Raw genomic sequence first — 16,075 nt, forward strand, 5'->3', positions numbered from 1 at the left:
CTAAAGGAATTGAAAAAACACAATAAGGAACGAAAAAGATCTTTGGAAGTGGAAAAAGTTCTTCGTGGCCATAGAGAGATGCAAAAGTCATTTGCTTACATGTTGAGAATAAAAACTCTTGTTATCCTACAAGAGCAATGGTTAGACGAAGATAGGGCTCGATTTAATGACTGGCTAGATGGAGAATATTTTACTTACGTTTTCGACTACAAATCGATTCCATTTGAGGAATGGTTGGTTGAAAAGACAAGGGGCAATTTTTCGCTCCGGCCGTAATCAGACATCGATCTAAGAAAATTGTTAATTTGATCAAAGAATAAAGGCCACCTATTTTTTCGGTCGAGATTGAAAGTGTGGTAGGCCTAAAAGAAAATATTCAAGTTTATGAGCCAAAAATTGACTTAGAAAATGATTCGTCAGAGGAGTGATCTCAAACCATAAAACCATATCAATTGATATGGTAATTGGAGACATGGTTTTAGACGCCAAAACTATGCCAATTGATATGATTATTGGTGATAAAGCCGGTATGGAGAAATCCTGTTTGGCTAAGTTGTTCGAGTTGAAAGCCGAAATTGGCGAAATTATTATGCCCGGGGGCATAATAATTGTTCAACACATTCGGCAGCCGATGATAAAAAAATATTTCGCTAAGTCAAAAGTATTTGGGAATGATTTTTTATTCGGCCCTGTAAAAAATCACATTGAAAATTTTAATATAAAAAGGTCTCAGCTCAGAATAAAACATCGTTGGCCTCCTCCTCTTTATAGTTCGGCCACCTTCGTTTTCTTTTGTTTTTTTTTTTTAAAAAAAAAAAGAATAAAAGAGAATAAATTATATATTCTTATCCATCTAGCTATTTGAGCCGATGTTGCATAAGAAAATAGGGGGCAACGAGGACCTCATTCACCTGACCTCATACAAAACTATATACAACTTTCGGTTGTCTGGGCCGAGGTAATTTTTTTTTTTTTTTTTAGCCGAGCTCAGCAAGATTGATTTTGGCTCTAGTTAGTAAAAAGGAAAACAAAAGTGGTTTTACCATCCAGCTTGACAGTGATTGGGACAGGTAGGTTCGGTTGCTAATGTTGCAGGCCCTTGGATGCGTGCATGCAAAGTTTTTCCTGGTGATGGCAAACTTCTTCTTCAACAAAAGTGGTTTTACTATTTTCTTTTGGTAGAAGTGAAAAAGGGAAAAAGAAGGATATTTAATTAGATATAGGCTTCAGCCTATGGACATGTTGTAGCGTGAGGAATCATGATTTGCTTCCAAGTTGTCAGAAGCCATTAGAAAGACGAAAGTTTTTTGGGCGAGCTTGGCCAACACGTTGAGGTATATATATATATATACATATATATAAGTAGGCCGAGTTGAAGATTTTTCTTGACCTCGACCCGCCTTTCACGAAAGATCTACCGCGGCTTGACGTGACCAATTTTTACTACACGCTGGAGGACATATTGTTCGAGGAGGTCGAGAAAAAAATTGGGCCTGATTGTTTATCACTTATCTTTGACCATGGGTTGTTCTTTGGTCAAAAGAAGCCATGACCATGTTCTCCCGACAAGTTACTAAGAATCAAGTGCACAGCGATAGGTTCCTCTCGGCCTGATAAGTAGACGGTTGAAGTACTTCTGATTGGCTGGACAATCGAAGTACTCCTAATTGGTTGGATGCTCGAAGTACTCCTGATAGGTTGGACGGTCGAAGTACTCCTGATTGGTTGGACAGTCGAAGTACTCTTGATTGGTTGGAGAGACTTAATTTCCTTAACCATTCGGCTTGCAAGCCGAAATTTAAGGAAACTGAGGGCAATGTTTGGACCTAAAATTACACCATCGACTGAAATAATCGAGGCCGTTGGATGATTAGAGATTTTTCTTAACATTACTATTGTTTTTTTTAATTTTTTTTATCATAGTAATTATCTTGAAAAATATCCTTAAAGTGTACAGAGTTGTGATACGCGTAAAGCTCTATGCAGAAGAGGTTATGTGAAATGCCGTGCAGCATTAGAGTCGTATCTTGCATGCAGAACCCCGTGGAACAATACCACAAGGATGCAATTAATATTGGAGGATCAACATGTAGATATGCCTTTTGGATTAGTCAAAATGAGGTGATGTGATGTGATTAGGGTGGTTTCGCAAATAATGCAAAACTATCAACCATGGTATTTTAATTATCATGCATGCATGGTTGCACTTGGACCAATATAGTGGAGAAAGAGAAGTTTCGGTTGGAATAGGATGCATTCATTTAGTCAGGCCACGCATGTGGGAAGATATATTTAATCTTTTCAAGGAAAATTAAGAGATAGCCTTTATCATATCTTGGAGACATTAGACAGCTAAGTTGATAGGACACAAGTTTGAGTCAAGTGATGTTCTACAAAGTTAGAGCGACAATTGGACTCTACAAAGCTATCAAGCCGTGCCAAGCAAAAGACAGCTACTATAAATACAGGATCGCAGATAACATTTGGGGCCCTTCCAATTCAACACACAAATTGTCCTGTGCAAACCTCTCAAACATCTGGAGATTTTTTTATTTTCTTTTTCTGCCAACACACCTTCAATTTGGATAAACAGCATTGTGAAGGCAACCGGTGACATCTTCAGTTTGAATAAACATCACTGTTGTTGTAGAATCAGTCATTCCTGAAGCACCTTTAGTTTGGATAAATAGCACTGCGTCGAGGCTGACTGGTTATCTATCCAAGTCTCGGTCGAGAAGGATTTTCGAATCCTTATTGGCAGATGCCATCTCATTAGCCATCTCGGCGAAGTGAGGTGTTACAGGTTATAACATTTGGCGCATTGAAAATTGAATTTGATATTGAGCTTCTCAGAACTAGCAACCTTGTCTTTAGGCTTTAGAACCCGAAGGCCGAGGCATGTTCCTTCCTCGGCCACAGTCGAATGCAACATCAACACATTTTACTCCTCGGCCGACGAGTTGGCATGCCCCGTACACAACCGAATGACGTAGTTAGCTTATTAATTACTTGGTCTGCGCGCCAATTAGGCTTTGTAGTTTTTTAGGACCAACAAACCCCCTCATCAAAACTGAACTCAATTAAAAAATATGGGCAAGTTAGTAATTATATGAACATAAATTTCGCTGATTTTTATAGCAACCTCACAGCCAGGTTAATATAACATGCCCTACTTAAAAATTAAAAATAAAATAAAAAGTATTCCCATGTTAGAAGAAACCACTCATCATTATCCCAATTTTCATAACAGATTTTTTTAGAATTTCTTTAGATGCTTGAGAAGCTTCACAACATCTGCACGTGCCTTCCAATCTGATCAAATAAAAGTTAAACATCAGCAAAAAAATAAAAAATAAAAAATAAAAATGAGGAATAAGAAGAAGATAAAAGTAAAACAAAATACCAAATTACAAAAACGAAGAATCAAACAATATGGTTTGCCAGATAAAACCTAGAAACCTAAGTTTTGAAGCCAGAAGCCAGAGCACAGCTGGAACTTTGGCTTAAGTCTATTTTGAAGAGATTGAGGTCAATTGGCACGTATGAGTGATTTCATGCCAAAGCAATAACCAGATTTATAAGACTGAACTTTATCAAAGCACATGGTTGAAGTGTTATCTAATATATATCACGTTGTCATTTTGGTGTATGCATTTGTGTTTACATCTAAGGTATTACTAGTTGAATTGCCAAGGCAAGCCGACGTTTGTAGCCACCACTTACGGAATGAGGATCTGTATCCAATGAGATGCCACTTAAACCAACCTACGCAATCAGTTAAAACTATTGAATTCTTTTTTAGAATAATCAAATCAATCTTGATACGCAATCAGTTAAAACTACAGATTGGGGTTTTCGAAAATTCACACTCCCAAAATTTGGACTTGATACTTGCCTTGGACGTGATTTAGGCGGGAATCCGGCTGCTGGTTGGTGCGCTTTCCGCCCTGTTAGGGGGTTGAAGGCGACGATGGAGGAGCTCGCCATGTGTTTGTGAGAGTGGACAATTAATGGAGGGTTGTGGGGTTTGTCAAATTCAGTCGAACACAAATGGAGCACAATACCGTTGGATTTGCGCTCTGAAGCGTTTTGGGTAGGTGGATTTGTGGAAGCAAGATTCCTTCGTCCTGTTCCTATCACCTTTGCTTTCTTCCTCTCACAATTTGTTTTTGGGTAAATTACATTTTACCCCCTCGGATTTGGGTGCAATTGCAATCTCATACAACATCTTCAAAACATTTCAATTTCATACACAAAATTTTATTTTATTGCAATTTCATACATCCGTTAATTAAACCATTAGTTTGACCGTTAAATGATGACGTGGCAAATGCATGACCTACATATTTGATAACGTGGCGTATAAAAAAATAATTTGTTAACAAAAAACAATTTAAACAAAACAAAAAGGGGCCCACCCCCTTCTCCCACCCGAGACCTCCATCACCATCTCCTTCTTTCTCCACCACCACCACCCATCCCGTACAACTATGTCAATCCTCCCCCTCTTAAATCTCCCCCTCTTAATCCCTAATAGTTCCAGATTATCAAAGTTGAAATTTGCACGACCAATAATTTGAAACCAAATATATGATTCCCAAATCTTGACACACGGCACGGCGTTGATTGACTCATTCGACACCGGCGACGATCGTCCTTGCCACCCAACCGCTGCAGCAACGAGTCTAGGTCCGAATATCTTTCGTTCACCACCACGAGTTGATGAGGCCGATTCCTTCCTGCGAGGTTCGTCTTTTAGGGTTTTCTCCATGGGTCTTCCAGTCGGGTGTCGCGGTAGAGGTGGCTGCACCTAAGATTAAAGGCATGAGCACAGAGAGGGCTCTCGATCTCGACCCCTCCTCACGACCCAGTCGAAAGGGGAAGTTAATTCAGATGCAAACTCAGCTTCGGATCTAGAAAATTTAATGGGGTTTTTTTTTTTTGGATTGAGAGCAAAAACTAAGAGAAAATTTTAAGGAGATTAGGGGAAGAAAAAGAATTAGAAAAAAAAAATTTTGGAAAATCTAGGAATGGTGTTCAGGGATTGTGGGGGGAAGATTAACATGGTGATTGCATGGGATGGGTGGCGGTGGTGGATTTTTCACAGTCAAACTTAGCAGCCGAATAACACGGAGGAGAGCGAAGTCAGCTGAAGAAAAAGTCCCGAGCTTTCCCAAAAAAATGGTCAAACAGAGAAATCTCCAAAAACCCAATTCAGAAAAGGCCACGATTTTCCAATCCCCTATGGGTTTTCGGGAAAGTTTCCAACTTGGTCCTTCGAATTGAGCTCCAGAACTCGAACAAGCAATTGGGTTTTGGGTTTCGGATTTCGGGTCGGGTTTTATCATCCGTGATCTAAGGAAAAGTGATAGGGGGCAGTAGGGTGATGAGAAATGGGAGAAAATGCAGTAGCTTTGCACACATCTTTGAACTCTGTATAGACATTGGAGAGAGAAAGAAATGGTGATGGAGGTCTCGGGTGGGAGAAGGAGGTGGACCTCTTTTTGTTTTGTTTTAATTTAATTTTTTGTTTAAACTTTTTTTTATTAACAAATTATTTTTTATACTCCACGTCATCAAATATGTGGGTCATTCATTTGCCACGTCATCACTTAACGGTAAAACTAGTGGTTTAACTAACAGATGTATGAAACTGCAAGAAAATAAAAGTTTGTGTATGAGATTGAAATGTTTTAAAGATGTTGCATAAGGTTGCAATTGCACCCAAACCCAAGGAGGTAAAATTTAATTTACCCTTTATTTTTTATCCTTAGAATTGGATCCGCTTCAGAACTTAGTGTCTGGAGCCTAGAGATCAAATCATCTGGGTCGTTGATTAGTGTGTAAAAGAAGTCAGAGCCGTTGGTTTTGTGTGGTGGCAAGGAAAATGAGTTCATGGGGACCGTTGAATTGAATTTGTACGGCCTAGATAAATTGATTCCTAAGCTCCAGACATTAAAGTTCGGAACGAAACCAATTCCTTTATCTTTTTATCGTTATAAAAAATTAATATAAAATATTAACATAACTTAATTGTAACTGTTCAAATATTAAAAATAAAAATAAAAAAAAGATTTTTTTTTTTTTTTTTTTTAGTAAAACAAAAGGAAGAGAAATTAAAGGGGAACAAAAATCCTCTTCCGAATTTGTGGCTCTTGAGAGTTTGCATATCTGAATTTTATTTTTTTTTTCACAATAGCATATTTTATTTAAACTATTTATGATTATGGAGATTCGAACATTCACTACATTGGAGGAGCCTCGCGAGAGCTTTACGAGTCGTGAGTTGCTATCTATATATTTCTAAATTAATTAGTTTTTATTTTGTGCAATGTACCCTTAAGTTTGAGTTTGGATTTATTGATAAGAGAAGAAACCATAATAATCCATCGCATTTGCATAAATGGGTTGTCATCTGTAGGGGATCCAGATTTCGGACGTTGGGGCAGTGTTAAAAGTCTGAGATTTGTAATAGAAGCATAGCGAAAAACGCGCAAAAAGTTTATTTCTTCTAATACTCGATGGATTTGTTGTTGACGTGTTATTATATTGCGTACATGTCAATAGATATTCACATATGTCGAAGCAATCTGATAATTACTATCGGGAGAATTCATCAAGTGTTCTTGACGCAATATGTTGAGTGGTGCCTTAATGTTTCATATGCCTAATAGACACTACACCAAATATTTGATGGACACAGGGGAAATCTATAGTAAAAATAATTGAAAGGCCCTTAATGTGTATTTTTTGAAATACGAGTGAATTTGGAAGTCTAGAACCTGAATGCACAATATTTAAATGTTGGCATTGTCCCACATTTACCCGCATTTAAATGTGGGTAAGTACAAAATTAAAAAAATGCGGGTATGGTACCATTTTCGAATTATTTATTTGTATCTCACCAACCTGATGCCAGTCCGCACTTGTTGATCATAATTTAATCATTTACATTGAAGAAACTTAAAAAGGGGCCTTTCAGTCCCAAGCCAATTGGCAAATAAACAATCAACAATGCTTGGCTTACAAATTTCTGAATTAATTCCTCTTTGAAACACTCCATCGCCGACTCATAACGCTTCTTATTCACGATTAAAATCATTCTTAAATCACTATGTACAATTATTTATAATAAATTTAAAGTTATTTAGTCAATTAATTGGAGTAAGTAAATAAATGGTATACCAACCATACAATTTGATAATTAAATTATCTAATTTCATGATTATTTTTTTTACAAATATGTAATAATTTATAATATGATTAGTTCCGGTCATAGCCAAAAAGTTTTGGACATTGGCTGCAAAGTGTTTAAAGCATAAATTTATTCACAATTGTAGTGAAGCCAATATTATTCACAATGGTAACTGATAGGAGCATATTCATGCGACTTAAATGGCTTGTTCTCGTGCATTTACGTTATGTTTCATTAGTTATTTTAGTCCTTTATGCTTCTTTTGTGTGTTTTCAGGTTCTAAGGGCAAAGTATGCAAAATGGTGCATTTTGGTGCATTTTGGAGTAGTTTGGGGCGTTAAATGGATTGGCTATACTTGAAGCCAAGTAGATGGACGAAATTGAAGACCAAAGGAGGCCCTTTGTACCAGAAATTCACACCAACACATCCCATTTCAGATTGCATTCCAATCATTCCAGCCAAGCCACATGCACTCCCTTTAATTTATTCAACCTAGCTGTCAAAGCACATGCACATTCACCCTAATCATTCACATACACAATCTGCCATCATTCACACATTCATTCCACATGCATTCCCTTCACAAATCAGCCACATGCACTTTGCCTTTCATCATTGCACCATAAATCAGCCACATGCACCCATAATCATTCATCCAACTTTGCACATGCATTCATCATCATAACCTAGCTGTCATTACCCTTTAATCACATGCATAAATCAGCCACATGCATCTCCCATCACCATTTCAGATTTCCACCAAGTTCCTAGCTGTCATATTCCCTCCTTTTCACCTATAAATAAGCATCCATTGCAGCCACAATTCATTCATTCCCATTCATACACAATTCATTCACCATTCACGCCAGAAATTCATCCCCTCTCTATAACACATCCATACTTCACCATTCTTCATATTTTCTGCCCAAAAAGAAGCCTTGAGGTCCCCTACATCCATCCCTATCCTAAACACATCATTCTACACCATCCATAACTCCCCATCCCTCCAAACCTATCCTTAGACCTTGTGCTACAACGAAGAGGAGGAGAAGAGTGCCTAAACGTTCATACAATTCAAGTTTGAGTTGTTGGAATGTTTAGGTGTTTCTTTTCCTCGATTCCAATGTTTAATTTCAATTCTCTTTGTTTTGTACGTATGAGGAACTAAACCGCCCCTTGGCTAGGGGGGGATTCGAAATATATGTTTATGCTTGCATTTTGATTTGATTACTTCTAATTGCGTTTCATAAGTTGTGGATTCAATTTGTTTAACTGTTTGATTGATAACTTATTTATGTATGTTTATTGAGAGTATACGCTTAATTTTCATGCATGAATATGACGCTAGAATATAAGTGAGTTTCACCTAATAGTTACGAACTTATATTCACAAGTAGTGGAGGTTGCTTATAAACAATCGCGTTAAACGAATTCTTGGCATAAGTTTCATGCAATCATAGTAACGAATGCCTCGTCAACACTTATAGTTTTCATGTTGCTTAATGATTCTTGCTTGTTTCTCTATTATGCAATTCATGTAGGGAACTTGTGAGGAATGCTTTGGGTTGTCGTATGCAATCATCCAATTCATTAACTTAAGGAAAACTTGACGGTTAATTTAAGCGGACCTAATTAACCCGGGGCGTTGAGAATTCATGGTTTATTGAAATGCAATTGGAAATCTTTTTATTATGCAAGTGTAACATGTGTGGAGATGAACCCCTTAGCTAGCCATCTCATCCATTCAATTCCATCACATTCATCTTTACAATCTGTTTTTAAATACAATCTGTGCATTTTAGTTAATTTCGTCAAAAACTCAATCCCCCTTTACTTTAATGTCCAAATTAGTTAGAAAGTGTTTTAGTTTGTGTTTATAAGTGTTTTGATTCAATTTGTTATACAAATTCGTCCAAATTCACCAAAGTGCTCAAAACTGCCCAGAAAGTGTTTTTAAGGCAGTTTTGAGTGTTTTGGGTGATGTTTGAGTCTTTTGGTTTGTTTTAGTGTTTTAAGTGTTTAGTTTTGCATTCTTTGAGTCAAGTTTAGTGTTTTAAACTTTGTTTTTGAGTTTTTAAGTCAGTTTCCAAGTGTTTAGCAATCCCTCCTAATCCCCGGTTAAGAACGATCCCTACTTACATCTTTACTACAATTTGACAAAAAGAGGGTTTAATTTGTGTGCGTATAATTCTCGCATCAAATTTTGGCGCCGTTGCCGGGGATTAGCAACTTTGCTAATCTCTTGGATTGTTTTATTTTCGTTTGTGTGTATATATTTTTAGTTTTATTTTGTTGATTTTAGAAGCACAACATGGCACTTGATAATGCTTATCTTTTGTCACAGCTCATGGAAAGGTCCCAAATGCAAAACGTTGATATAGTTGATCTTCAATCAAGGAATAACGTGTTTTCCAATACTTACAATTCGGATTGGAGTGATCATTCAACTTCTATGTGGTGGGAACCTCAAAATATTCAACAAGAAAGATATTGGGAGCCACCTCATATTCAATATGCCCAACCAAACTCAAATTCGTCAATAGATTATAATCAAATTCTTAATGAATTAAACTCTTTGGTGCAGGGTTCACAAAATCAAGCTAAGGAGACTCACCAAGAAACATATTGGCAACCATATGAGGATTCATATGCACCACCACAGCCTTCCCCTCAATCTTCACATCCAAATTCAGGTATATCAAATTATTATAAGGAAGTTATTCAACAACTGAATTCTGTGGAGCAGGGCAGGGAAGCTCAACCATTTCAACAAGACGCATTTTGGCGACCAATTGAGGATTTCTATCAAGCAAAAAGTTGGCTGAGTGGAACAGTCAATTTAGGCAGAATGCAGAATGCATGGAACAAATTCAAGAACAAATGGTTGAAGATGAGCCCATGGATGAATTGCTACTGCTCGAAGAGGAGGAGGATGCACAAGGCACGGCAAGGGAAGAACAACCCTTGCCGCAACCTCCCAATATTCCTACACCACCCCATTCAAGTAAGGTTGTTCCAAATTTAATTATTTCTAACTTTGTTCCCCCAAATGCACCCTTCCCTGGCAGGATCATGCAATCCATGAAAGATGAGGGGAAGAAAGACATCTTGGACACCTTTCCAACAATTCACGAGGAAAAAGTGGTTGAGGAGCATCTTGAATTCATCAAGGAGGAAATTGGAGTGGATCACACAGCCACAACCTTCAGAATGTCCAATCTGAATGAAAACATCCCTTGTGCATTTGTTGAATGTGCTGCAACTTTAGAGCCAATATTGCAGCCCATAGGTAAGCCACCAACTCAAATTCCAATTCCCACTTCAATTAATCGTGTGTTACATTCTTCATTGCAGGCACCTACTCAAATCCAATTTGGTGAAAGAGTTTACATGGATCTTAGGACAGATCTCTATTCCACTCCATACAAAGATCCAATTCTTGAATGTTTTGAGAAGCATTTCGTGGACGATGTACTTAAGTTCTTATTGGAGCATGTAGGTAAGCCACCAACTCAAAATCCAAAGTCGTTTTTGACTAATATGTTGTTGATGTCAATGATTAGAGCACCCACTCTTGAAATTCAACCATTGCCGGAACATTTCAAGTATCATCATCCATTCAATGATCAACTCCATGCCGTGGGTTCCATTAAGGCATGATTGTGTTCTTCGTCCGGCTGCAAGACGTTAAAGAAAGCGCTACTTGGGAGGCAACCCAATACAGTGAATAAAACAAAGCTTTTTCATTAATTTTCGAGAAATTACAAATGTATCTAACAAATGGAGCTTCACAAAGGTTGTTTTTGTTTTTGTTTGCGTGAAGACCCACCACGAGGCAAAACTCTAGAAGCGGAAGTCATCGAAGCAGGAGGCATCGAAGTAGGAGGCATCGGAGCAAGAGGCATCGGAGCGAGAGACATAGGAGCGGGAGGCATCGGATATAGAGCATTCCAGGCCCCAATACTTGGCGGAACGCTGGATGACCCAGGAAAAAGGTGCCCCTGGAAGAAAGACGCAAGCCGTTGACGGTCACTTTGCATCCGACCTTGAGATTCTTGCATCTCATCAAGCTTCCTCTTCATGCCCGACGAATAGTTATTGGCAAGCACATGCAAAGTTCTATTCTCGTACTTAAGTTGTTTGATCTCTTGTTTCAGGTTCTCCACCTCCGCCATCAAAGATTCAACCTGACGGGAGCGAGCAAGGAGGCGTTGGCCCATGTTGGACACAGAGCCTGCGCACTGAACGCTGAGAGCCAGGGACTCTTGAACGGCCAACTCATCGGACCGTCCTGAAAGCAGCTGACTATCTCTGGGAGTGAGGAGGTTCCGAGCTACTATCGTAGCTGTTGTGGCGTCCTGCATCACGGAGTCTTCACCTGTAAGAGGACCGTTAGAAGATAAGAAAGAAGGGCGCCATACGTTACCTTGACGCGGCACGCCCGTATCACTGCGGAGACTCAATTCTAAGCTAAGGTTCGATGGGTTTGCCATTTTTCAAAAGTGTTCAAAGAGAAGGGGTGGACGGAGTAAATTTTCAAAAGGGCCGGAGACGAGTATCAAGAATGGGAAATCTTCAGAGTGTGTAAGTTGGCAGTGATCGATAGCTCTATAAAAAGCCAAGGCAACGCGTCCACCGATTCAAAAAGCCGGAATTTGAGGCGTAAAGTTCGGCGACGCTCCCTCGGCTTTTTCAGAAAACGCGTTCGACACGTGGAGGCCACCATCACAACTACACGTCTTTAGCCGACAAGCGCAAAGTTCGGCGACGCTTTCTCTGCTTTTCAGAAAGCGCCTGCTCAGAAATCGAAGAGGCGTCTTCAAAGATCGAAGAGTCGTCACTATTTCAAAAAGCTGGATTTGCGGGATCAAAACGTTTGTCGACAAGGGTAAAAGAACAGTACCACCACTTGCTATTGGGAAATCCCTATATTTGTCGACTTTCATCTTTTATGGCAAGGCAAACCTGAAGAAAATGCCCGACTCTTCCTCACCTCTGAGGGCGCACTCCCAGCAAAGCCTTTCGAAACACTCAATTCTTTCTTCTTCCCCAAAGATGATACCAGATGCCTGGAGTACAGATGACCCAGGAGGAAGCAGCACAACAAATACATGTGCTGATTCATTCACCGCTTCTTCAAAAGCAAAGGTATCTCATATCATCAAGGTCAAAAGCAAAGGTATCTCATATCATGCTCTTTCCCTGTCTTTTCCTTTGTCTTTGTTATTACTTGCATGGCAAAGTGAAAGAAGCAATCAGCCGGCACTTGGAGTCTATCTAGACTCTATTCCCTGGTTGCTTACCTAGCTTTGCTGAGCTATCCTCTAACCCTCTTCAATACGAATTGGAGAGATTGAACAAAGAAACAGATAAGAGAATGAAGCTCAGACCTTCGGGGGAGACCAAAGGAAGCCTGCTGCCCAGTTCAAGAGTAGCACAAAGGAAAATCAACGATGGGAGCAGCGCAGTTCAAGAGTAAGCCTGTGGAATCACAAAGATCCAAGCCTCAATGCAATTACCAAGGAGAAGATGGAATTTACACTATATAACCAGATTTGCGTCTCTAAACTCTTCTCTTTGTTAACTACATTCTGCCATGTTTAGTATGTTTAGTTGCTTTTTGTGTGTTTACTTATGTTTTGTGTGAATCTATGCTTAAAACATTGAGGACAATGTTTGATTTAAGTGTGGGGGGGTAACTAAGTATATTTGATGCAAATTCGTGGGATTTTATCACCCATAACTTCAAATGTTGTTCCTTGCTGTTTTAAGGTGTTTTTAAGATGTTTTAGAGTGTTTTAGTATGTTTTGTTTTATAACTCCGAAAATCACATAAAAATTTGAAAAACATGTTTTGAAAAGCCTAAAAAGAGTGTTTTAAGTCGTTTTTGTGTGTTTGTGTCTTAGGATACCTTCCAACACAATGATAAGGATTTGGTTTGTAATTGCATGACTGTTAAAAAGAGTTATAAACATAGAGAAAAGTTTGATTTACTCTTGGTATATGCTTGGTTATGGTTATAATGTATGACTTCACATGCAATCATAAAAGAAAAATTCGTTTTTGTAACATGCTTGAAGGAAGGAACTCAAACAAACGCTACAACCCTGTGAGACTCGAGCCATTACCTTCTTTGGAGAGTTATAATCTGTGATTCTTTGTTTTCTAAAGTTGTTGCATGATCTCATTATTCCTTGCTTGGTTGCTACTTAGAATGCAATTATATCATGATAGAACTAAATGCTAGAACTTATATCCGTTTCATTCAAAGCATGACATTGAATTGCATAACACATATCAAGATGAAGTTGTGTAACCACCACCATAGCCAAATAGCCTTACTTCCCATATTTCATATATGTTGTAAGTTTTAACCCCGTTGAGCCTTGTTTAGCCTTTATTCTTTGTTTACCCACATTTTCCTCACCTAGCCTAGAGTAGGACTTTCCTATACCCTTGTTCTTAAAGTATAGTGAGCATGACTTAAATGAATTCCTTTTGAGTTACATTATGCAAGAAAATGAGTGTGGGGGAGTAAAAGTTTGTTCTTACGTTTATATGTATGTTTTGAGATTCAAAAAAAAAAAAAAAAGAAAAGAAGAAGAAAAAAAAAAAAAAAAAAAAAAAAAAAAGAGTGAAAATAAGTTAGAATGAACTCACGAGCGTTGATGGTTGAAGAAAGGGTCCAAAAAGTTGAATATGGCCCTAAGTTTTGTGTGATTTTCCCTTGGGTGTTCAAAGTTGACTTCTGCGTTCTTAAGGGAATTCTAAGTGCCTAATTCAATACTTTGCTCACTATTGCTTTAAGAATGTTTGTTTATCCTTCACCTTTCATTGTTAGCCAATACCCTAGCCCCGTTACAACCCTTTGACTTCTATCTTGAGTGTTATGTGTTTCAAAATGTGGAGTTTGGAATTGATATGAGCTTATGGAGTCACTGGTTCTCGCGTCTAAGTAGTAGCATTCCATTCATGAGATCATATCTAAACATGCTTATTAACTCCAGAAATTGCTCTCTTTGTGATATATATATGTGAGTGTTCGTTTTCATTAATCTTCTCACAAATGACTAGATTAGGGTGTGTAGTTAGAAAATCTGAGTGAAAATCGAGTGCATATCTTGTAAGGAATTGAGCAAATTCTCTAAGGCATGTTACTACATTCAAAACATGGTTTTAAATGCTTAATTGTGAAATAGTATGTGGTGACTATGATTAAGAATGTACTTAAGTGTGAAGATGACTAAAATCTGTGAGAATGATGATTTTTAACATGTCATGTGCATTGGAAATCCCTGAGACGATTGTTAGAAGGTTTAGGTTGTGTTTTACTTGTTTTGTTTCGTTTCGTTTTGTTTTGTTTTTCTTTCTGTTTTGCTCGAGGACTAGCAAAAGATAAGTGTGGGGGTATTTGATAGGAGCATATTCATGCGACTTAAATGGCTTGTTCTCGTGCATTTACGTTATGTTTCATTAGTTATTTTAGTCCTTTATGCTTCTTTTGTGTGTTTTCAGGTTCTAAGGGCAAAGTATGCAAAATGGTGCATTTTGGTGCATTTTGGAGTAGTTTGGGGCGTTAAATGGATTGGCTATACTTGAAGCCAAGTAGATGGACGAAATTGAAGACCAAAGGAGGCCCTTTGTACCAGAAATTCACACCAACACATCCCATTTCAGATTGCATTCCAATCATTCCAGCCAAGCCACATGCACTCCCTTTAATTTATTCAACCTAGCTGTCAAAGCACATGCACATTCACCCTAATCATTCACATACACAATCTGCCATCATTCACACATTCATTCCACATGCATTCCCTTCACAAATCAGCCACATGCACTTTGCCTTTCATCATTGCACCATAAATCAGCCACATGCACCCATAATCATTCATCCAACTTTGCACATGCATTCATCATCATAACCTAGCTGTCATTACCCTTTAATCACATGCATAAATCAGCCACATGCATCTCCCATCACCATTTCAGATTTCCACCAAGTTCCTAGCTGTCATATTCCCTCCTTTTCACCTATAAATAAGCATCCATTGCAGCCACAATTCATTCATTCCCATTCATACACAATTCATTCACCATTCACGCCAGAAATTCATCCCCTCTCTATAACACATCCATACTTCACCATTCTTCATATTTTCTGCCCAAAAAGAAGCCTTGAGGTCCCCTACATCCATCCCTATCCTAAACACATCATTCTACACCATCCATAACTCCCCATCCCTCCAAACCTATCCTTAGACCTTGTGCTACAACGAAGAGGAGGAGAAGAGTGCCTAAACGTTCATACAATTCAAGTTTGAGTTGTTGGAATGTTTAGGTGTTTCTTTTCCTCGATTCCAATGTTTAATTTCAATTCTCTTTGTTTTGTACGTATGAGGAACTAAACCGCCCCTTGGCTAGGGGGGGATTCGAAATATATGTTTATGCTTGCATTTTGATTTGATTACTTCTAATTGCGTTTCATAAGTTGTGGATTCAATTTGTTTAACTGTTTGATTGATAACTTATTTATGTATGTTTATTGAGAGTATACGCTTAATTTTCATGCATGAATATGACGCTAGAATATAAGTGAGTTTCACCTAATAGTTACGAACTTATATTCACAAGTAGTGGAGGTTGCTTATAAACAATCGCGTTAAACGAATTCTTGGCATAAGTTTCATGCAATCATAGTAACGAATGCCTCGTCAACACTTATAGTTTTCATGTTGCTTAATGATTCTTGCTTGTTTCTCTATTATGCAATTCATGTAGGGAACTTGTGAGGAATGCTTTGGGTTGTCGTATGCAATCATCCAATTCATTAACTTAAGGAAAACTTGACGGTTAATTTAAGCGGACCTAATTAACC

This window comes from the organism of the source record quoted next, unplaced genomic scaffold (genome assembly GCF_019419815.1).
Source record: "Pyrus x bretschneideri cultivar Hongxiangsu unplaced genomic scaffold, Pyrus_bretschneideri_v1 Contig13, whole genome shotgun sequence".
Classification (NCBI taxonomy): domain Eukaryota; kingdom Viridiplantae; phylum Streptophyta; class Magnoliopsida; order Rosales; family Rosaceae; genus Pyrus; species Pyrus x bretschneideri.